The sequence below is a fragment of the Gopherus flavomarginatus genome, chromosome 4, assembly GCF_025201925.1.
Source record: "Gopherus flavomarginatus isolate rGopFla2 chromosome 4, rGopFla2.mat.asm, whole genome shotgun sequence".
NCBI lineage: Eukaryota > Metazoa > Chordata > Testudines > Testudinidae > Gopherus > Gopherus flavomarginatus.
Genome location: NC_066620.1, coordinates 47893350 through 47917186, shown reverse-complemented (window position 1 = coordinate 47917186; position 23837 = coordinate 47893350). Strand labels below are relative to the sequence as shown.

At 43.0% G+C, this 23837-nt stretch overlaps 1 pseudogene; it reads right to left on the bottom strand.

The window, feature by feature from the left end:
* Nucleotides 1-23837, bottom strand: part of LOC127049827 (spermatogenesis-associated protein 7 homolog) — a 131209-nt pseudogene that overhangs the window by 22611 nt on the left and 84761 nt on the right.

The following is a 23837-nucleotide window of genomic DNA, read 5'->3' as shown; positions in this document are numbered from 1 at the left end:
TTTCCACAGGCTGCTATAAAGCGTGTTAAACCATGTGACTAATAAAACTTGCTTTTGTTTAAATTTGTCACTATGAACATCTTCTCCATATTCGTGTTAGTAAAAGACATTATAACTGTCATATCTACACAGGCGGCTCAGTTAAAGAAAACATATTACACCCCTGGGAAAGTTGGGAGCTTCAGAGGGTGAACACTCTTTTTCAAGCAGCCGAAAAACATACCAAAACTTTGCAGAGAAGACAGGTAACAGCTTGGCTTTCAGTCCAGGATGCTAACACTTTACACAAACTGGCGCAAACACATGTCAAAAGAAACAAGACACTGGTTTCAGATGTGGACGCACAATGGCAGATAGATTTGGTGAATATGCAGCAGGTCTCCGCAGACAACAATGGTTCTAAGTATATCTTAACAGCGATAGACATTATATTTAAACATGCTTAGGCCCTGGCCCTAAAAGACAAGATGGGAGGTGAAGTATCCAAGACCTTTAAAACCATTTTCAGCAAAGGTCTCGTGCCTCAAAAATTACAAACCAAATGGGGAAAAGAATTTTAAGTAAACTGCTAAAGCAACGTAATGTTCACCATTTTATTACTAATACTGAAGCTAAAGCAGGAGTTGTATAGCCGTTTAACATAACTTTAAAATCTAAGATGTGGAGATATTTTACAACCCACAACAGCTTTCATTACAATGACGTGTTACCGGAGTTTATAAACAGTTACAACTATACGTACCAGACCTGCTGATGTTAACCCCTCATCCTTTGAAGGTATGAAAAATATTCTTTGAAGAGAGTTTTAAACAAAACAAGATTGTTGCCCCTTTTAGAAAAGGTGACCACATGCAACCATCTAAAAGCAAAGGAGCTTTTGAAACAGGTTATGAAGAAACATTTACTGATGAAATATTCAAAGTGGATGAAGTCTTAACCCAGGAACAGAGAACTATATGCTGATGAAAAGATTATGGGGGAGAGAAAGTTGCTGGCTCTTTTTACCCTGAACAATTACAAAAAATTAACCCCAAACCGGACAAGATTTACAGGATTGGAAAAAAAAAGTTCTAAATGAGAAAAGAAAGTGGAAAAAAAAGTGGCTACTAGTGAAATGGTTAGGGTGGCCCAGTAAGAGTTGGGTGAAAGGTTCTCAATTGTGTGACATTTAGATGTGAAAGAAAACAATTATTCCTGCAAAGAGTGAAAAAATGAGTGACAGAGTCTTTACACTTGCACTGATTGGTCACATTGCTCTTGGGGAGGACCTATGGTGCTGAAACCATTTCCATTTGGTAGAGAGCAGTGGAGAGAGTTCTTAGAAGACTCACATACTAGCCTTTCCTTCCTGTCATGTGCTAATCTCAGCCCTGGAAGTAATACAGCATGGGAGGGTCTTATGGAGCAGGGAAGGGGCCTTACAGAGTTGGGGCAGGGTCAACATTTGAGTGACATTGTACCCTTACACTACTTACAAGCTATCAGTTTAAATTCTAAGAATTTCTTGGTCTTGCTTGCAGGCTAGGGAATCTCTGAGGGAAGCAGTGACTTGGGTCCTCTGAAACAGTCTGCAAAAGAGCCAGTCGGGAGAAAAGTGGGTTGAATTGTGCCCCTTTGCCTTAAGTGGCAGCCAGCTATATCACTCCCTATATTTGATTGTTGTGTGCTAGATTTGTGAATTCTAAGCAATAAAGTAGTGTTATGCTGCAACCTTCCAGGAAGAGTACCGATGTTTTGTTTCTAACTCTATATGTATATGACGCGAACATAGCACTATTCAGACAAAAATTTTTGGATTTCAAAATATGTTACCTTTTGGTATCCACATAGGTCATTTGTAGGCTCTCTCTAAACAGGCTTCCCTTTCAATGACTCTTAAGGGAATCACTAAGGGGTGAACTTTCAAAGCCCAAATCCTTGTTAACCTGAACACAACCTTTTATACTTTATGTACTACAAGGTGTGTTCTGTTGTGAAAATGCTTTCGGAATGTGTTGCTTAGTCCATTAGGTAAATCCCTATTTTTCGAGATGGCTGTGACCAAATGTAAAAGAAACACTAATGGAAACAGGTAGACATAAGAAATAAGGGTTTAACTGAATAGGGAAATTAGCGCTTCATGTTCAGATCTAGTTTTGCCCCAGTGATTGAAAACCAGACAGCCATGAAGAATGCATAACTGTAGTGAACTGGAAGTCTCAGTCCAATTCTTCAAGCATTATACTTATACTGCATATCTGAACTGGGCATTTTCCTTTGGAGATAGTGAGCTAAATGAGGGGAGTCTTTAAAACATACATCTATTGTATTCATTCTGCAAGAAATCAGCCAAGGCCACCAGTTGTGTCTTTTATAGGCTCTCCTTAAAATCAATTTAGCAATTCAACTTTGAGTTTTTAAAAAGAGACCATTACTGATCAGTTTTAATCTTAAAGGTTATTAAATGTTGTTGATAGAGTCAGCAGAACAACACTGAGTACTATTGACTTTTTATAAAAATATCTATCTTAGAGTTTTAGTCTGCCACCCATCACCTTAGTATCTGAGTGCCTTCGACAGAAAATCAACAGGAAAGTCCCCAGCAGACTTTGATTCATGCAGCCTATAGGCCTGTAGTGTGGACAACCTGCATCAAACTATATGTCCCAAGACCCATATATGTTCAGAGTGCAAAAGGGCAAACATTGTGGCTTTGAGCTGTGGGGAAGTGAGGCTGGGTGGAAGAAAGGCTATGTTCTGATGGCTGTTCCCAAAGACACTGTGATAGAGACAGGTAAGATACCTATGGGAGCCTCACACAGCAGCATCTGTGACTATATCAATTGAGAGCATGTGGTGCACACTCTTCTCTCATTCCCATGGATCAGCTCAGCTCTACTGGTCAATGGAAACAGGAGAAGCAGGACGATGACCTCATCCCACCTTATTTAAGGAGTCTAGCTCTGCTCTGGCTCCGCAGATCTCCTAGTACTTGCATGACAGAGGTGCTAGACTGGGATTGTGCCTGTATCCCACATTGCAGAGGATAGGCACCCTGCACCCTCTGTGCACCCAGACAGGATGAGGCATAATCTAGTATTACGTATGCCTAAGGAAAAGCTAAAAGGTGAACTGGCAAAGAGAACCACTTGTGACTCTTTTGGGAAACCACACTAAAGAAGGTTCATTTAGCTACAGTTGTATGATTTTTATTCATTATTATTTGCAGTATTTTCTGATGGACACCAATCCTTCCAATTAATTTAGTTGCTGCCAGTGCATGCTTTTAAATAATATCTAAGTTACAAATATATTCACAGGCACACAAAATATTTAATGAATTGCAACTTCCCAAACCTAGCAAAGCTTCCGTATTTTTTAAACGAATGATGAATGTTCCTAAGCAATTAAAAATGTAAACTGATATAAACCAGTTTGTAGAAGTGTGCTTTCGGCTGAGCCTAACGTAGTCAGAGACCTGTTCCATTTATCCTTGATGGTGCAGGAAGAAAACCCTGAACTTTAAGAAATTTCTCAAAAAAATCCAACAAGAACCAAAATCTCACAATTGTGTTAATGGCTGTTTGTTTGTTTGTTTTTTAATTTTATTTCAATCTTAAAGATTTTGGTTGGAGCCTGCTAGAAGGAAAATGAAAGATTCTGATTTGGTGTCAGTGACGAAAATAACTAGGAGATCCTAGCATTAATTCAACAGAAAAGAATTTCGTTCTGCAACTGGCAAAATGATTCCTCTAACCAACGAAAACATGAGGCTTACCACCTGCTCAGAGCTGAAGTCCAAAGGAGGCAATGAGATATCAAAAATAAGTGTTGGTAAGAGATCCTCTGAGATACAGGGTTTCAAAGACCGGGATGGCAGAAGCTTCTTTTAAGCAATAAAAGCTACATATGGGCCAAGCTCCAAAGGCCAACCCCTTTATGTTCCCAGGATGAGTGGGATAATGCACCATTAAACAACGCTGGAAGGAGAACTTTGAGAGCCTACTAAACCGTGAATCCATGGTCTCTGAAGACACCATTGAGTCTATTCCACAATGCTTGGCAATGGAACACCTTGCTGATCCCCCATCTTCTGAGGAAGTCCAGTATGCCATCACTAAGACAACAAATTCACAAGACATCAGGCCCAGATGGCATCCTAGCTGAGGTTTTAAAAGATCATGGAACAATGTTCCAGCACAAACTTTGGCAACTCCTCGCCAAAATCTGGATCTTTAAGAAATTCCACCTGACTTTAAGAACGTGAACACTGTTACAAAATTCAAGAAAGGGGACAAATCTTTGTGTGAGAACTACAGAGGTATTGCCCTTCTCTCTATCACAGGGAAGATCATTGCCCTAAACCGCCTTCTCCCCCTTGCTGAGGAACTTCTCCCCAAATCATAGTGTGGCTTCAGGCCATCCCATGGAAAAACTGACATGATCTTTGTGGCATGACAGATTCAGTAGAAGTGCAGAGAGCAACACCAGGAACTGTTCATGACATTCAGTTGTGATGCCCTATGGAAGGTGCTGTGTAGGTCTGGCTGTCCACAGAAATTCATTTCCAGCATCAGACTACTCCATGATAGGACAACTGGCATCACTCTGTGCAATGGCTCAGAGACCGAACCATTCATCATTCACACTGGTGTGAAGCAAGGCTGGGTCATTACTCCCACACTCTTCTCCATTCACCTTGCTGTGATCCTGATTCTCATCTGTGACCACCTTCCTGATGGAATCAGGATTGAGCTTTGAATGGTTGGTGAACTCTTCAATCTCTGACATCTCCAAACAAAATCTAAGATCATGAGAATTGGCATCACTGACCTTCAGTATGCAGATGACTGTGTCATTCTCGCACACACACAGGCCAACCTGCAAAGTACCCTAAATCTTTTTGCAGTTGCCTATCACAGCCTGGGTTTCTCTCTCAACATCAGGAAAACCAAGGTACTCTACCAGCCCTCACCTGGACTCTTTGTACTCCACAAATCACCATCAGCGGAGAACTCCTGGAAAATGTGGACCATTTTCCACACCTTAGCAGCCACCTCTCCCAGAGAACCAGCACTGACACAGAAATTGAATACAGGATCCACTGTGCCAGCACATCCTCTGGAAGACGACTCAAACAAGTCTTCAATGACAGGGATCTGCAAACAGGCACCAAGATCTTGGTTTACAAGGCAGTTGTCATCCCACCCTTCTCTATGGGCGTGAGACCTGGGTAACCTACAGATGACATCTCAAGCGGCTGGAGTGGTTCCAACAGCACTGCTTTAGGGGGATTCTCAGAATCAGCAGGGAAGACCAACACACTGACATCATAATTCTCTTTGCAGCCCATATCATCAGTATAGAGGCACAGGTCATGAAACTCCACTGGGCTGGCCACTGTGTACGTATGCCTGACACTCGCCTCCTGAAGCATGTACTCTTCTCTCCGTTAAGTCAGGGAAGAAGGGCTCATGGAGGGCAGCAGAAGTGCTTCAAAGACATATGAAAGAACACCTTAAAAAGGGAGACATCAACCCAACAAACTGGGAAGACTCGGTGCGGAACAGAACACAGTGGCACCACATCATACACCAAGCCGCAGCTCATTTTAAGGAGAACAGACATACTTATGAGATGGAGAAGTGACAAAGGAGGAAAGAAAGGGCACATCAGTCCAGCCAACAACTATGTCTCCTCCAAGATTATACCTGTCACTTCTGTGGGAAAATCTGCAGGGCATGAATTGGGCTCCTCAGCCACTTAAAAACCCACCAACGAACTCCCCTTGGAAGACGTTACCCTCGCATCAAGGGATAGCCAAAGAAAAAGACATGACTGATTGTGAAGGTTGGCACCTCTCCCTTCTTTAGATGGCACTTCACAAAGACCAAGGCCTAAACATGCTTGCAGTTAAATTCTCTCTCCTCCTTACAGCAAAAGCACCGTCCAGTTAGGGTGCAGGGCATCAAGTAGAATAGGAGAGAGTAGACTTACATCAAAGTATATTTTGTCATGCTTGGATTCACTGAGGGCAAACAGGGAAGTGTAGCTTATTAGAATCCTCCACAACCTTCATTATTAGAAATGTAAAACAGTGTGTGAGAGTGTAAATGCATAATTTAAATTAGGCAATATGAAAACTGCACATGATGTCACAGTTAGATACCGGAGTTGGCTGGGCATATTATTTTTTGATCTTCATTAATGATTGAACAAGAGAAGAAATCAAATGGAGTAATGCTTTGTATGCTATATAGATATTAATTTATTCCACCTTTTTTGTTCTTGTGTTGGGGAGAAAAATCCCACTGCGCAAAATCTCTTGCTCTGAGGAACTTTATTACAAAAGACTCAATGTAGCTCTGTGTTACTTTATCTAGGCTCTGAGAAACTAATTAAAACCAGAACTGGAACACAGAGCCATCACTACAACAACAATGCATCTCACCATTTTATGCAATGGCTCAGTCCTACAAATAGACTCTGAGAACATATGTCTGTTTACATCTACTCCATGTTATCCGGAAATAGGAAGATCACTGCAAATATTTCCCATTTTGTTTCTCAGCTGTGTGTGTTATTGGTGATTCTATTACAAAGTGTAAAAGCCAGGAGAAAAAAGGACAAATCAAAGGAATCGATTTCAAGAATATCATTATGGCCTTCTGTCATAACCTTAGTCCCAGATTTGGACCTTAGCGTCCAAAATATGGGGGTTAGCATGAAAACCTCCAAGCTTAGTTACCAGCTTGGACCTGGTACCTGCTGCCACCACCCAAAAAATTAGAGTGTTTTGGGGCACTCTGGTCCCTCTGAAAAACCTTCCCTGGGGACCCCAAGACCCAAATCCCTTGAGTCTCACAACCAAGGGAAATAATCCTTTTTCCCTTCCCCCCTCCAGGTGCTCCTGGAGAGATACACAGACACAAGCTCTGTGAAACTACACAGAGGGACTCCCCCTCTCCGTTCCCAATCCTGGAAACAAAAGTACTTTCCTATTTCCCCAGAGGGAATGCAAAGTCAGGCTAGCAATCCAACACACAGATCTCCCCTTGACTTCTTCCTCCCACCAATTCCCTGGTGAGTACAGACTCAATTTCCCTGAAGTAAAGAAAAACTCCAACAGGTCTTAAAAGAAAGCTTTATATAAAAAGAAAGAAAAATACATACAAATGTTCTCTCTGTATTAAGATGATACAACACAGGGTCAATTGCTTAAAAGAATATTGAATAAACAGCCTTATTCCAAAAGAATACAAATCAAAGCACTCCAGCACTTATATTCATGCAAATACCAAAGAAAAGAAACCATATAACTTACTATCTGATCTCTTTGTCCTTACACTTGGAAACAGAAGACTAGAAAAAAGAAACTACTTCTCCAAAGCTCAGAGAAAGCAGGCAGCCAGAAAACAAAGACTTCAGACACACAATTCCCTCCACCCAAAGTTGAAAAAAATCCGGTTTCCTGATTGGTCCTCTGGTCAGGTGCTTCAGGTGAAAGAGACATTAACCCTTAGCTATCTGTTTATGACACGCCCCCCAAATTGCAGACAGTGGGGAAGCTCACTGGCGGCGATTTCCTTCTAGAACTTTAAAATAAACAGATTACTACAACACATGCACCTTTACATATACTACTAAGTATATAACTAACAGACTTCTACATTTTAAGAACACTTTTTAACTACTGAATTCTGGGAAACTCTCACGGGAGAGTGCATCAGCAACTTTATTAGAAGCTCCTGTGATGTGTTGAATTTCAAAATCAAAATCTTGGAGAGCTAAACTCCAACGAAGAAGTTTCTTGTTTTTCCCCTTGGCAGTATGAAGCCACTTTAGTGCAGCATGGTCAGTTTGTAGTTGGAACCGCCGTCCCCAAACATATGGGCGTAGCTTTTCCAGGGCGTACACAATGGCATAGCATTCCTTTTCACTGACTGACCAGTGACTTTCCCTCTCAGACAGTTTCTTGCTGAGAAACACGACAGGATGGAAGTTGTGATCTGTTGCTTCCTGCATGAGCACTGCTCCTATACCACGCTCAGATGCATCTGTGGTTACTAGGAATGGCTTGTCAAAGTCCGGGGCCCTGAGCACAGGGTCAGACATGAGCGTTGCCTTAAGTTGGGTAAAGGCCTTTTGACACTCATCAGTCCACTTAACTGCATTTGGCTGGATCTTTTTGGTCAGGTCGGTCAGTGGGGCAGCGATTTGGCTGTAGTGGGGTACAAATCGCCTGTAGTATCCGGCCAAGCCTAAGAAGGATTGGACCTGCTTCTTGGACCGTGGGACAGGCCACTTTTGGATAGCATCCACCTTGGCCTGTAGGGGGTTTATGGTTCCTCGACCCACCTGGTGCCCCAGGTAAGTCACTCTGTTTTGGCCTATTTGACACTTTTTGGCCTTAACAGTTAGTCCTGCCTGCCTGATGCGCTCAAAGACCTTTTCCAGGTGTAGTAGGTGTTCGGGCCAGGAGTCTGAAAAAATGGCCACATCATCGAGGTAGGCAACTGCAAATTCTCCCAGTCCAGCTAGTAGACCATCTACCAGCCTCTGGAAGGTGGCGGGTGCATTTCGAAGGCCGAAAGGAAGGACATTGAATTCATACACCCCCGCATGGGTGACGAATGCTGACCTCTCCTTGGCAGGTTCATCTAGCGGTACTTGCCAGTACCCCTTGGTTAAGTCTATTGTAGAGATGAACTGGGCCCGTCCCAACTTCTCCAATAGCTCATCGGTGCGTGGCATTGGATAGTTGTCCGGACGAGTTACCGCATTTAGCTTACGGTAGTCCACGCAAAAGCGTATTTCCCCATCTGGTTTGGGTACCAGAACGACTGGAGATGCCCATGCACTGGTAGATGGGTGGATTATACCCATCTGTAGCATGTTCTGGATCTCCCGTTCTATAGCAGCTTGGGCATGAGGAGACACTCGGTAGGGTGGGGTTCTAATTGGGTGAGCATTACCTGTATCAATGGAGTGGTATGCCCGTTCAGTCCGTCCTGGGGTGGCTGAGAACAATGGGGCGAAGCTAGTGCACAGCTCCTTGATTTGTTGCCGCTGCAGACGTTCCAGGGTGGTTGAGAGGTTCACCTCTTCCACGCCACCGTCTTTTTTCCCGTCGTAGTAGACACCGTCAGGCCACTCAGCATCCTCTCCCTGGACTGTAAACTGACAAACCTGTAAGTCTCTGGAATAGAAAGGCTTGAGAGAATTAACATGGTACACTTTAGGCTTTAGTGAGGAATTGGGAAATGCTATGAGGTAGTTTACAGCTCCCAGGCGCTCTTGGACCGTGAATGGCCCTTCCCATGATGCTTCCATTTTATGGGCCTGTTGCGCCTTCAAGACCATAACCTGGTCTCCTACCTTGAAGGAACGTTCTCTGGCATGTCTGTCATACCAGGCCTTTTGCTCTTCTTGAGCATCCTTTAGGTTCTCTCTAGCAAGGGCTAAAGAGTGTCGGAGGGTGCTTTGCAGATTGCTTACAAAGTCCAGAATGTTAGTTCCTGGAGAAGGCGTAAACCCCTCCCATTGCTGCTTCACCAACTGTAATGGCCCCTTAACCTCGTGACCATACACAAGTTCAAATGGTGAAAACCCTAAACTGGGATGTGGTACAGCCCTGTAGGCAAACAGCAACTGCTGCAACACTAGGTCCCAATTATTGGAGAATTCGTTGATGAATTTTCGTATCATGGCCCCCAAAGTTCCATTGAACCTTTCCACCAGGCCATTGGTTTGATGGTGGTACGGGGTGGCAACCAAGTGATTCACCCCATGAGCTTCCCACAGTTTTTCCATGGTCCCTGCCAGGAAATTAGACCCTGAATCTGTAAGGATGTCGGAGGGCCAACCTACCCTGGCAAAGATGTCTGTTAAGGCCAGGCACACAGTGTTAGCCCGGGTGTTACCTAGAGCTACTGCTTCCGGCCATCGGGTAGCAAAGTCCACTAAAGTCAGTACGTACTGCTTTCCTCTGGGCATCTTTTTTGGGAAAGGGCCCAGAATATCCACAGCTACTCGCTGAAATGGGACCTCAATTATGGGGAGTGGCTGGAGAGGGGCCTTGACCTGGTCTTGAGGCTTTCCCACTCTTTGGCATACCTCACAAGACCGGACATACTTGGCAACGTCCTTGCCCATCCCCTCCCAGTGGAAGGACTTCCCCAACCGGTCCTTGGTTCTGTTCACCCCAGCATGGCCACTGGGATGATCATGGGCTAAGCTTAAGAGCTTCCCCCGGTACTTAGTTGGAACCACCAACTGTTTTTGCGGCTGCCATTCTTCCCGGTGTCCACCAGAAAGAATTTCCTTGTATAAAAGTCCTTGGTCTATAACAAACCGGGATCGATTAGAAGAGCTGAGAGGCGGTGGGGTGCTCCGTGCCGCCGCCCAAGCTTTCTGAAGGCTGTCATCTGCTTCCTGCTCAGTCTGGAACTGTTCCCTTGAGGCTGGGGTCACCAGTTCTTCCTCAGACTGTGGACTTGGGCTTGGTCCCTCTGGAAGCGATGTAGGTGATGGGGTTGTTTCCGTTGCTGGTGAACCGCTCTCCGCTGGTGCACCTGAGGGTATTTTAGGCTCTGGCTGAGCCTTTTGGGCATGGCTGTCTGTTGCTTCTGCCAGTTTTGGCTCGCTGGCGCCCTCTGGCGTTGAGTTTGAAGATGTAGTTGCACTTGCTGGTGCTGGTTGTTGTTCCAGTTCCGGGCCTGGGACTGGAGATGCTGTAGCTGTTTCAGTGGTAGGCATGGAATCTGGGTCCACTACCTCTGTCTGGGTCTCTGGTAACACAGACGGGGCCTCTGTGGACGGCTCAGGAACAGGAATGGGTCTGGAAGCTTGCCTGGTTTGGCTACGTGTAACCATTCCCACTCTCTTGGCCTGCTTCACCTGGTTGGCCAAGTCTTCCCCCAGTAGCATGGGGATAGGATAATTGTCATAGACTGCAAAAGTCCACATTCCTGACCAGCCTTTGTACTGGACAGGCAGTTGAGCTGTAGGCAAGTCTACAGCTTGTGACATGAAGGGGTAAATTGTAACTTTGGCCTTTGGGTTGATGAATTTGGGGTCAACGAAGGATTGGTGGATAGCTGACACTTGTGCCCCCGTGTCTCTCCACGCAGTAACCTTCTTTCCGCCCACTCTCAAATTTTCCCTTTGCTCCAAAGGTATTTGAGAGGCATCCGGGCCTGGGGATCTTTGGTGTGATGGTGGTGTAATGAATTGCACTCGCATGGTGTTCTTGGGACACTTGGCCTTGATATGTCCCAGTTCATTACACTTAAAGCATCTTCCATCTGATGGGTCACTGGGCCGAGGTGAGTTACTGGAGACTGGTGAGGTTGAAGGGTAGGGTATCTGTGGCTTTACTTGGGTGGTATGTGGGGTCTTTGGCTGTCCTCGGTTGTAGGGTTTATGGTCTGTGTGCCCCCTGGGGTAATCGTTCCCCTTGACAGTAGCTTTCTTGCTTTCTGCCAGTTCCATCCATTTGGCTCCAATCTCCCCCGCCTCAGCGATATCTTTGGGATTTCCATCTTGTATGTACCGCGTGATGTCTTCAGGAACACCATCCAAGAACTGCTCCATTTGTATGAGGAGGTTCAGTTCTTCCAAGGTTTGAATGTTGTTTCCTGTTATCCAGGCCTCATAGTTTTTTGCAATGTAGTAGGCGTGTTTGGGAAATGACACCTCTGGTTTCCACTTTTGGGTTCTGAAGCGCCGACGGGCATAATCTGGGGTTATCCCCATCCTGTATCTGGCCTTGGTTAGAAAAAGTTTATAGTCATTCATTTGCTGCTTAGGCATTTCAGCTGCCACCTCTGCTAAAGGTCCACTGAGCTGTGACCTCAATTCTACCATGTACTGGTCTTCGGGGATGTTGTACCCAAGACAGGCTCTTTCAAAATTTTCCAAGAAGGCCTCGGTGTCATCACCTGCCTTGTAGGTGGGAAATTTCCTGTGCTGTGGAGCAATAATGGGCGCCGGGTTGTTAGGGTTGGCTGGCACATGCAACCCAGCTTTTGCCATTTCCAGTTCATGTTTTCTCTGTTTTTCCTTCTCTTCATTCTCTTTTTGTTGTTTTTCCATTTCTTTTTGTTGTTTTTCCATTTCTTTTTGGTGCTTTTCCATTTCTTTTTGGTGTTTTTTCCATTTCTTTTTGGTGTTTTTCCATGTCTCGGCGGTGGGCCGCCTCTTCTTCTGCTTGTTTCCTTCGGTAGGCCACCTCTTCTTCTTCTAGTTTTCTTTTGTGTGCTGCCTCTTGGGCTGCCTGTTCTCTTTGGAAGGCTGCCAGTTCTCTTTGGTAGGCTGCCTCTTTGATCTGTTCTTCTCTTTCTTTCATCTCCATCTCTTTTTGTTTTATTTCCAGTTGTCGCCTGTGTTCAGCTTCTTTGATTTGTTCTTCGGCCTCAATTTTTGCCTTAGAAGTCATGATTCCTGTTTTCTTGTGTTGGGGTGCCCTCCGGTGTTTATCTTCTGAACTGCAGGTTCTCTGTTGCCTCCTGAAGTCTGCCTAGCAACAGTGCCTTTAGCTAATTTTCCTTTTCTCTCTCTAGCTAATGTTCAATGAAGGGAAACCAGAAAAACCACTTTATTTGCATGCCTATAAGTGCTGGTACTTGCCTCCTAATGGGAGGGCTATTGCATGACAAAAGACCCTTAACATGCAAGCCACAAACTGCGAGAGAGAGCAGAAAAAAAAATTCTCTCTGGTTCCCTTTTAAAACCAACTGCTTCTCTCTGCTAAAAAGCCCTTAGCAGAGAAAAGAAAAATACAATATTTCCACTGGCTTCTGGATTCTGTCTATCCCGTAACCGCTGCTACACCATGTCATAACCTTCGTCCCAGATTTGGACCTTAGCGTCCAAAATATGGGGGTTAGCATGAAAACCTTCAAGCTTAGTTACCAGCTTGGACCTGGTACCTGCTGCCACCACCCAAAAAATTAGAGTGTTTTGGGGCACTCTGGTCCCTCTGAAAAACCTTCCCTGGGGACCCCAAGACCCAAATCCCTTGAGTCTCACAACCAAGGGAAATAATCCTTTTTCCCTTCCCCCCTCCAGGTGCTCCTGGAGAGATACACAGACACAAGCTCTGTGAAACTACACAGAGGGACTCCCCCTCTCCGTTCCCAATCCTGGAAACAAAAGTACTTTCCTATTTCCCCAGAGGGAATGCAAAGTCAGGCTAGCAATCCAACACACAGATCTCCCCTTGACTTCTTCCTCCCACCAATTCCCTGGTGAGTACAGACTCAATTTCCCTGAAGTAAAGAAAAACTCCAACAGGTCTTAAAAGAAAGCTTTATATAAAAAGAAAGAAAAATACATACAAATGTTCTCTCTGTATTAAGATGATACAACACAGGGTCAATTGCTTAAAAGAATATTGAATAAACAGCCTTATTCCAAAAGAATACAAATCAAAGCACTCCAGCACTTATATTCATGCAAATACCAAAGAAAAGAAACCATATAACTTACTATCTGATCTCTTTGTCCTTACACTTGGAAACAGAAGACTAGAAAAAAGAAACTACTTCTCCAAAGCTCAGAGAAAGCAGGCAGCCAGAAAACAAAGACTTCAGACACACAATTCCCTCCACCCAAAGTTGAAAAAAATCCGGTTTCCTGATTGGTCCTCTGGTCAGGTGCTTCAGGTGAAAGAGACATTAACCCTTAGCTATCTGTTTATGACACCTTCAACTTCACAAGTCCTTCAATACTTCATACTGATTATAAAATTAGTCACAATTTATTTTTTCAGATGACTAAATAGGAAGAAATGTCAAGTACTTACTCCTTGCAGTAACAATGTCTAATCAAAATATCATTTGTAACTTCTTGAAGAAATTGAAGGTATTTCAACTCTTCTTCTCTATACAAACATGAAACAGACCATCAGCATCAATATTCCCAGATAAGATAGGGCTTTGTGTTTTATTTCCATCCTTTTTTAATGTATACAGAAGACAAACCAACTTACAGTACTAATGAGTGTGACCTCATTTCAACAAAGGTGTCTTTCATTTTTTACTACTGATTGCATTTTAAAGGTTTGTCTTCATTAGGAAATCTTATTGTGTTTCAATACAGCGTTGAGGAGTCAAGTTAGCAGAGTTCATGCTGATCACCATATTATCCTTGTCTGCGCTGACCAGTTTGTTGTAAAGAGAGACAAACCTTAAGAGGCTTTGTTAAAATGTTAACAAAAGTTCAAAGGTGTCTAGTAAAGTAAGCCTATGTGCCAACTCAGAGCATGGACAATGCACCCTTTCCCAGAGATACAGACAGGAAAACAGAGATCTTTTGGGGATGTCCCTACTCCTGTATGGAGGGCTTGCTGTCTGCCAATTGTTCCTATTTGCAAGGATTGTAAATATGCTGGTTGCTCTGAGATATAGGCCTTTCTTTCTTTGACCCTTGCTCTTCCCGGAGAGCAGTTCATGCTAGTCAGTGGTCTCCACCCCATTCCTTTATTATTCATCCTTATCTTAGCACGGTGCTTTTTCTGGGCCATTCTCAATGTTCTCTTACTGCAATCCCAATACCACTGATTTTAACATTCAAAAGAGATGCTTTGTTTTATTTGCATCTCTTCTTTAAGGACTGGTTTTACTGAGCAATCCTGCGGACGAAAACATTTACTGAAGAACAGTTCTTATTTGGCTGGCATTCATGGTGATTATAAGACGTTTCTAATAAAGAATTTGGTCAAGATTTTAGTAGTGACTATGGATTTTTGGGTGTCCCCACTTTTGGTTGCCCAACCTGAAAGACCTGGGACCTGATTTTCAGAGGCAGGGTGCTTTGCACTTTCTGAAAATCAAGCTTCTTTAAAGTATCTAAAGTTGGACACACAAATATTACTATGAAAAATCTTCGCCTTTTATGTATAACCTATTTAAGAAAAATAACAGCAACGTCTCGAGGTATGGTTACTGTGAAATAATCCCCCACCTATGTGACAAAAATCTGTATCATCTGTGTTGTCACTTCTGCTTACTGTAGTGTACCTGTTTCCTGGTGGTTAAACAAGCTCTGGTGATATGGTTTCAATTTTCTGTTAGCTTCTTACTTTAAATATTTCAACATATAATAAAAATAATTGAAAGGGAGAACAAATAATTCACTTACTTCTCCTTAAATTGTGATCTTAGAGAATGAGGTGTTTGAGGCTTCATAAACCACAATTCATGTTCCTATCATTTTCAGATGAAGAGAAATAAGATTCTTTAATACCTCTGTATTAACATTTTATAGTCCCAATGAAATAGTCAAGGGAAAACTATTTGGGCTTGAAACACATATAAGATCACTACAGTTCTGCTGCTTTTACACAGCAGCACAATGAAGCAACAGGCCAAATCAAACACAGTAGATGACCCAGTAGCACATGAAGCCCCCTGGTACCAATAATCAGTATGAGCAAAGTACAGGGGAAATATATCCTTTAAAGCAGAATGTGTGTATGCAGATATAGAAACAAACATATACAACCTCATAGACTTTAAGGTCAGAAGGGACCAATGTGATCATCTAGTCTGACCTCCTGATATGAAGGACACAAGCAATACAATAAATAGAAATGGCAGGTTCTGAGGAATGGAGAAAAGTTGAGGAGTTTACTAAAATAATTTCAAGACTTCTTCCAAGAAGCATCCTAAAATACATTTCTTTTTCTATAAAAGAGAGTGTGAGAAAGTGGGAATTTTTGTATTTTTTTAATGAAGCCAATGTGTGCCTCAGTTTGCCCTATGTGCTGCAGTGTTACCTAGGGAATAGAATGGGTTGTTTAGTTTCCATAAAGGCTCAGAGACTCAGGCATGAATGGCTCCTAGCTGTCTAGGGTTTGGCCCCCATATCAAAGGAGCTTTTGAGGAGACAATGGCAACCCTACTCAGCGGGACTTTGATATCTGGCAACCAACAACCATGGATGGTCCACCTCACTTCAAGAAGGCCAACTCTGTTTACCCATCTGGAGAACAAAGGACTGGGAGGTGCTAGGGATGGTGGGTAAGAGTTGGCTGCTGAGCGTTTCTGGCACACGCCTGAACTAGGACAAAGAGAGGTCAGAGGGACAGGGCTTTGAGCTCTGTGCTGACCAAGATGGACTATGCTATCACTTTCTTTTCTCTGTGCTAACCAAGGACTTCCAATGCTGTGTTTCCAGCCGACTAACAAACCCTACTGTTTGATAATGCTGGCTGAGTGTCCCTGCAGATACTGGCAGAGGTGCCTGGCTCCCTAAGATTGTACAAGTCTCCCTCAGGGGTCTGCCTCAGCTGGACTTGCTGAACAGAGCTCACAATGTGAAGCAGGGGTGCTGAAGGACAAGAGGTCCAGCTTAGGGAGGTAGTGAAGCCATGTGGTTTCCCCTGGAGGAAGAGTGAGACCTCTAGCGGGTCTGGCTCACTGAAGGGGTCCTCCCAGATACCGTTCCAAAGCTGGAGCCATAGCACCAATCCTTTGGATCCATGACAGGCAGACGCAAAACATTAATGAGGAAGGGGGTTGTATGGGACATATCTCCCACCGGAAGGTGCACAAGGGCTTAGCAGTTGGGAGCGGGGTTGAGTTTAAGGAGGATGCAGGAAGGTTTTGGCTGCTGGATTAGGGATATTGAAAGGCCCAAACTCCACTGCATTCCTGTGTGCTTAATGTTTCTATCGAGTGCTTCTGGGCTCCTAATCTTAAGGTTGGAGAGCATCCGGAGGTCAGCAGGGCTGAGGGAGTTCAGAGAAAGGATGGTTAGTAATGGGGGATGTTGGCCAGCTAGGATAAGAGAAAACTTTGCTTTGAGCAGAATGGGCTTGTGCATTCTCAGACAATCACGGCATCTGGGTCCAATCCAATGCATAAAGCACCTTCATCATATTGCAGGATGGATGAGATGCTGCATTTTTTATATCCCTGCACTAGAACAACTGCCCACTGTGTGAAGCTGTGTAACTTACCATTAGAGTGGCTTTGTTTACCAGCACATCTCCACTCATCAGTCTTACCTAACCACTACATTACAAGATGCATACAATGTTATTGTCTCACAAGGATCTAGAAGCATTTACTAAAAATACCAGTCCTTGCTCTAATGGTTAAGAAACCAAATCCAGTAAATGTTTCTCATTTCGCAGAGCTCCATGAATTCCTTCCTAGCTGTGAATTCTTTTTTCATCATCATGGTAGAGAATAAGATACATTCCATTACAGATACTGTAGATACACTTGGCTTTTGATTTGGGGTCACTCTTGCTGTCTTTGAAGACCCTTAGGAACTCTTCAGAGTACTTGGAGTCCCCACTGCCTTTGTAATATTCAAGACTGGCCAAATGGAAAAGAAATAGGGGAAGCTCTGCAAGATGGTTTCAGACTTCTTGTTCCCTATTGCTTTGACATTTCAAAAGCAAAATAAATATAGGATATAGTTTGAGAGCAAGAAAACAGCACTGAGAAACGGAATTGTGCATTTTCCCATCTGATAACTAACTATATTAGTCTAGTTTCACACATGAATAGGCCTTCACACTCATTCCCTGCCTAAAGAGCTCAGGGTGCTGGAATATATCGAGCTATTATTTTTATATACCTCAGAACCTAATTTGTGTTTTCCAAAGAACTCAGTTATTTTAGCTGTTTCTATTGTAACCACACACACCTATGTCATTATCTAGCCTAACATGCTAGATTCCTCAAATTTCTCACTTCTCAATAGCTTACATATCCTGTTTAAATAAATCACACCTTATAACATAATTCAATTTTTTGTTACTCTCCTTTAGCTATGTCCCATAAAGCCCCATTATGTTATCAATTGCTCTAAAAGCACATTACACTCGGAACCAGGTCAGCTTTTGTCTCTGAATATTGCTGACATATACTTTCACCTCATACCAAATTGGGTACAATAACCTTAACTGGATGCCGCGTGGAGTAATCTGCATCAGATCTCAGATGTGCATCTTCTACAGAGCTGAAAGATTAAATGGAAAATGCTCAGCAAAGATGACTGCAGTTTTAAATGATTTTCTTGGGAATGAAATCAATTAATTTTTAGCATTAATGTGCAAACAGAATGGAGAAGTACCCCTTTTCTTCCAGTATTTTACCTGCATAATTCTCTTGGCCTTACACTGTATGTTCCAATTGATCTAAGAGATGGTCTTCCGGGTGAGATATTCTTCATTTTGTGGGGAGGATTATAATACCTGTACTTTGAAAGAAATGATTGACTTGATGTCTTTAAAATTTGGGGGGCAAAAGGCTGGTTTTTTTCTGTGAACCAATCAGATGGTTGTCAAGAAGGTCGCCACTGTATGTTTTCTTCTGAGGGTCTTGAAATGTCAGCTTCCTGCTGCAAACCACTGCACACAGGTGAGCCTGGCTATGTGGTGTAGTGGATAGTTTGAGCATATTAGATCTGTGAACAGGAGTCTGAGACAAAGCTTGCTGAACCATGTCTCGAATAGTTTCTCTCACAGTTAAAACTGGTGATCGAATTCTTGAGGGGGGCTTCTGAAAGGGTACAGGTGAGCGCTGTTCTTCCTGAGTCACGAAGCAGACTTTCCCACTTGGTGCCAAATACAGGCGACTCTTATCCAGCCACTGCAGTTCAGAGAACAAAACAGTTGAGACACAAATGCCAAAGCTTACCAAAGACAGAGTGTCTCTAAAGAATCGATTTCACCATAGTATTCTGTTTAAGAATGATTAAGAGGAGGCTCACTGCCCCAGCAGGAGCTCTGAAAGGTCTTGGGTCACAATGATTTTCAAAGCTCTGGGGACTGCAAAGGAAGCAAAGCTGCTGTTCCACCCTTACACCTGGTCATGGCCTTGCCCCCAACTCCATGCCCTTTATGGAGGTTAAGGTTGGTAGTAACATTAGCTCTGGAGAGTCACTGTTCTCCCTCAGCTCAAGAGCTCCTGGTATGCTGGGCCTGGCTCAAGAAGAGGGATCGGAAGGGGAGAAAGGCTCTTTCATCTCCACGGGCTTCTGTGTATTCCCGCTTGTGGAACTGATGCCCCCTGGAACCAAGCTTACAGACTCTCTACCAAAACAGAATCCACTGAGACTGCATCATCCACTCTCTGCCTTATATACACATGCAGGTGTTAGCACTACTGGTCCCCAATGTTTGGATTCAAATAGGAAGTCGTATGCTGTCTGATTGCTCTAAACATAAATAGTGAAATCCTGGCCCTACTGATGTCAATGGGAGATTTGCCACTGGCTTCAATGAGGTCAGGATTTCATCTGTCAAGTGTGCTTGCCTCTTACATAATTGTCATAGGGTATGGCTACATCTGGAATTTCAAAGCGCTGCCCCGGCAGCGCTGCAGGAGCGCTGCCGCGGCAGCGCTTTGAAGTGTGAGTGTAGTCAGAGCAGCAGCGCTGGGAGAGAGCTCTCCCAGCGCTGCATGTAAACCACATCCCTTACGGGTGTAGCGTGCAGCGCTGGGAGCCGTGCTCCCAGCGCTGCTGCCCTGATTACACTGACGCTTTACAGCGCTGTATCTTGCAGCGCCCAGGGGGGTGTTTTTTCACACCCCAGTTGCAGCGCTGTAAAGTGTGAGTGTAGCCAAGGCCATAGATATGAAGATTTTAAGACCAGGGAACACCATCAGATCATCAAGTCTGACCTACTGTACAACACAGGCCATAGAATTTCACCCAGTTACCCTTGTGTTCAGACTAAAGCATATCTTCCAGAAAGACACCCAGCCTTATTTCATACAAGCTCCAGGAAAACATTTGTCATACCACAAACAAACAAACAAACAAAACCCCCAAACCGTCTAAGAAAACCTGAACCTCACAGTGTCGCTGGCTGAGCAATTTCTGCTCAAGACAGCGTCAGGGACTGATAGTAGAAAGTAGGGGGCTTGCAGGTCAGAAGTGAGGTCCTTTAGCAGAGTTTGGTATGGAAGATTTCACAGCACCTACCCACAGTGACATAAGTCTCTGCATGCTGCGGTAATTGACAGTTAACAAACACGTAGCCAGATTAAGCAAATTCTATTTGTCTTCATTTCTTCCTGAAATAATGAAATTACTGTATGGTGAATGGCACAACTAATTGAAAGATTGTATTCAAAGAGTAATCATCAATGGTTCCAGCTGTGAGAACATATCAAATGGGGTCCCAGAGGAGTCAATCTTGGGTCTAGAACTGTTCAATATTTTCCTTAATGACTTGTATGAAGGAGTGGAGAGTACACTTATAAACTTTATGGCCAACACTAAGCTGGGAGAGATGCAAAAACTTTGGAGGACAGGGTTAGCATTCAAAATGATCTTGATCAAATTGGAGAATTGGTCTGAAATCAGCAAGATGAAATTAAATAAAGACTATTGCAAAGTACTACATTTAAGAAGGAACAATCAAATGCTCAAATATAAAATGGGAAATAAGTGGCTAGGAAGTAGTAATGCTGAAAAGGATTTGGGGATTGTAGCAGATCACAAACTGAACATGAGTCAATAGTATGATGCTGAGTGTTGTATGTAAGAGAAGGGAGGTAGTTGTCCTGGTCTATTCGGCAGTGGTGAGCCCCAAGTACAGTGTCCAGTTTTGTGCATCAAAGGATGTGAACAAACTGGGAAGAGCTCATAAGAGAGCAATAAAAATGATCAGAAGTTTAGAAAACATGACCTATAGAGACAGATTGAAAGAATAGGGCATGTTTAGTCTGGAGAAGAGAAGGCTATGATTGTACAAAACAAACTTCAAATATAAAGGTTGTTATAAAGACGACGGTGATCATGCTAGATTCCTCAAATTTCTCACTTCTCAATAGCTCCCATATCCCGTTTAAATAAATGATACCTTATAACATGATTCAATTTTTTGCACTCTCCTTTAGCTATGTCCCATGAAGCCTCATTATGTTATCAATTGCTCTAAAAGCACATTACACTTGAAACCAGGACAGCTTTTGTCTCTGAATCAGCTGTTCAACTGTTCTCCATGTCTACCGAGAGTAGGATCAGAAGTAACCAGCTTAGGCCTTGGCTAACCGGCGCTTTACAGCGCTGCAACTTTCTCGCTTAGGGGTGTGAAAAAAACACCCCTCTGAGCACTGCAAGATACAGCGCTGTAAAGCACCAGTGTAAACAGTGCCGCAGCGCTGGGAGTGTGGCTTCCAGCGCTGCAAGCTAATCCCCATGAGGAGGTGGAGTACATGCAGCACTGGGAGAGCTCTTTCCCAGCGCTGGCCCTGCGACCACACTCACACTTCAAAGTGCTGCCGCGGCAGCGCTTTGAAGTTTCGAGTATAGCCAAGCTCTTCGTTTCTAGTAAGGGAGATTCTAGTTAAATATTATGGATGAGAATTTTTAACTGATCACTTTGCATTGATCCTTGGGGCTGATGGGTCAATATCAAAGTTGGAAAACAAAAATGACATGCCATTACATGTTAAAGAATCATTTGAAATAATTCACTTGTAAAACATTAACGAGGTACTTTTCATGACTGCTGTCAGGAAGGACTAGTTTTGTAAGAATACATTTTCAAAAGAGCTAAATGTCAGTCATTTCCATAGCATACACAAAAAATGCAATAGCCTTTTCTTGTATCATACTTCATAGAATCATAGAAATGTAGGGCTGGATGGGATCTCAAGTGCTGAGGTAGCATTACACATACCTAGATCACCCCTCACACATATTTCTCTAACTTGTTCTTAAAAACCTCCAGCGTCGGGAATTCTACAACCTTTTTAGATAACCTGCTCCAGGGCTTAAGTATCTTTCCTTTGCTGTACATTAAGACACCTTGGTTCAAATGAACAAACGTATTCTAGGAAGACCTATTTTGTCAATGGGGAGGCCAAGTAAGGATAAGAATAGTGAGATGAGTAGGTTGCAGTAGGCATAATGTGTAGCTATCATCAGACATGACTAAAGGCAGTGTATTGCAGCTTGTGTCAAATCTTCCGTCAGCGTGGTTTAGCTTTATTCAGCGTGAGAGTAGCAAAGGGGCTTTGGGTGGTGTTTTTTTTTAGTTTGTTCCCCAAACTTAAATCAAACATTAGCCTTGATTTAATAACTGTGTTAAACAATTACAATACAGTTGATTGATTAAAACACAAAGAACCCATAGGTAATAAAATTGCATTTACTACTGCACTACATATCTTTTAGACTACAGCCATTTGAGAGAAAGCGTGTGTCTGCTTTTCATGCACTTCAATGCCATCTCAATGCAAATGTACTCAGATCCTACAACAACAGCTGGCAAGGAATATGCTTACTTTTTGCTGTCCCATGGAAACACTCCTGCAGTTCAATTTGGGGGCAGAAACTATCCGTACACGTTCCTTCTTATATTTTTCAACTGCTTTGATAAGTCTTTCTTTTTTTTGCTGATCCCTGTTTGTACATGTGAGAATGCAAAAGGAACTGTTACAAGGCTAAGCAATGGTCAAGTCATGGAACAGTATTTCCCCGCCCCACCCCCCCATGGTGATATTTCCTTCTTTTGACACCCACTTACATACAGAGATGATAACTCCTCCGTCTTTGGAGGGTGATATCTGCAAGTTCACTCAGTTACTCCCCAGAGCTCACCAAAAATACACACTTCTTTGTATTTGGGGTGAAATTCAGCCCAGAACCTTGCATGAGCCATCTACACTAAAGAGATTTTCCCACTGGACAGTGAATAGAAACTGCACTCTCTAGTCTCTGTCTCCACTCAGTACAAAGTGGTCAAAGGACAAGGGCTTGGAGAAATGGAGGGGAACAGAGTTAAGCCAAAATGGAGTGCTTTGAAAATCCCACCCTTAAAACCCGTATATTAGAAGGAATTGGGAATCAAATGAACATTGAAGTCAGTGGGAGCAGATTTAAACCTTCACTGAGTACTTTTGAAAATCCCATCGTTAATATTATCTGGTCTTTTTAGCTTTTCAAAACTATCAGCGGACACAATAATTAATCACCAAAGGTCTGATTCAACTCCCACTGAATGAAAGGCTCTCCACTGATTTAAACAGGAGGTGGTTATGATCCAAAGTACAGTAAACAACTTCCTGATACTTTGCATATCAACACTACTCCTCAGCGACCTGTTCTGATGACCATTCAGAGAGCTTAATGTGAAGTGATCCATTACTAGCTGAAACACAAACGTGTTTGTCAATTATTTCAGTCCAAGGTTTGCAGTCTTTTTCAGGATCACCAGTGACAAAGGTTTTAGATATCTATGCAATCAAACAGACATACATGCCATGTCAATTTTTGTATTAATACTCACCAGATGTGCTACTTCTGACATTTATTTGAATGGCTGGCAGAATTTGACTTTTGTTTATAATTTTGATAAATAATATCAATGTTTATTTTTAAGCATTTTTTTTCAATTTTTATCTTTTTAAATTTTCATGGGTGCAGAACATTATAGGTTTTAAGCATTTTTTTAGTTTTTTAATCAATCTAAATTTTCACAGTTAGTGACTGTAGACACTGAGATTCTAAAAGGTAAATCTTTATAACGGTTAAAACACAAATTGTCAACATATGTCAAAATATTCAAAGTAAACAGCCTTCAATCAAACTCAGTTTCTCAAGCAGCATTTTTCTTACTTGGCCTATTTGTAAATTTCGATCATCATCAATGGAAATATTTTTTCATTGGTTTGCGTGTGTATGGTGAAATCCATATTTACCAGTAAACATGTAGTCCTTCCTAGCCTATTTTTAAGGGGGAAATAAAGGAAAATTCCCCCCTCTAAACCACTGTCTGCTCCTCTGCTCTAAACATTTAATAATTTCCAGCCCCAGGAAATGTTTTCTCCTCCCTTAAATCTCTTCTGCTGGTTATATGATCATTTCCTGCAAAGCTAGGC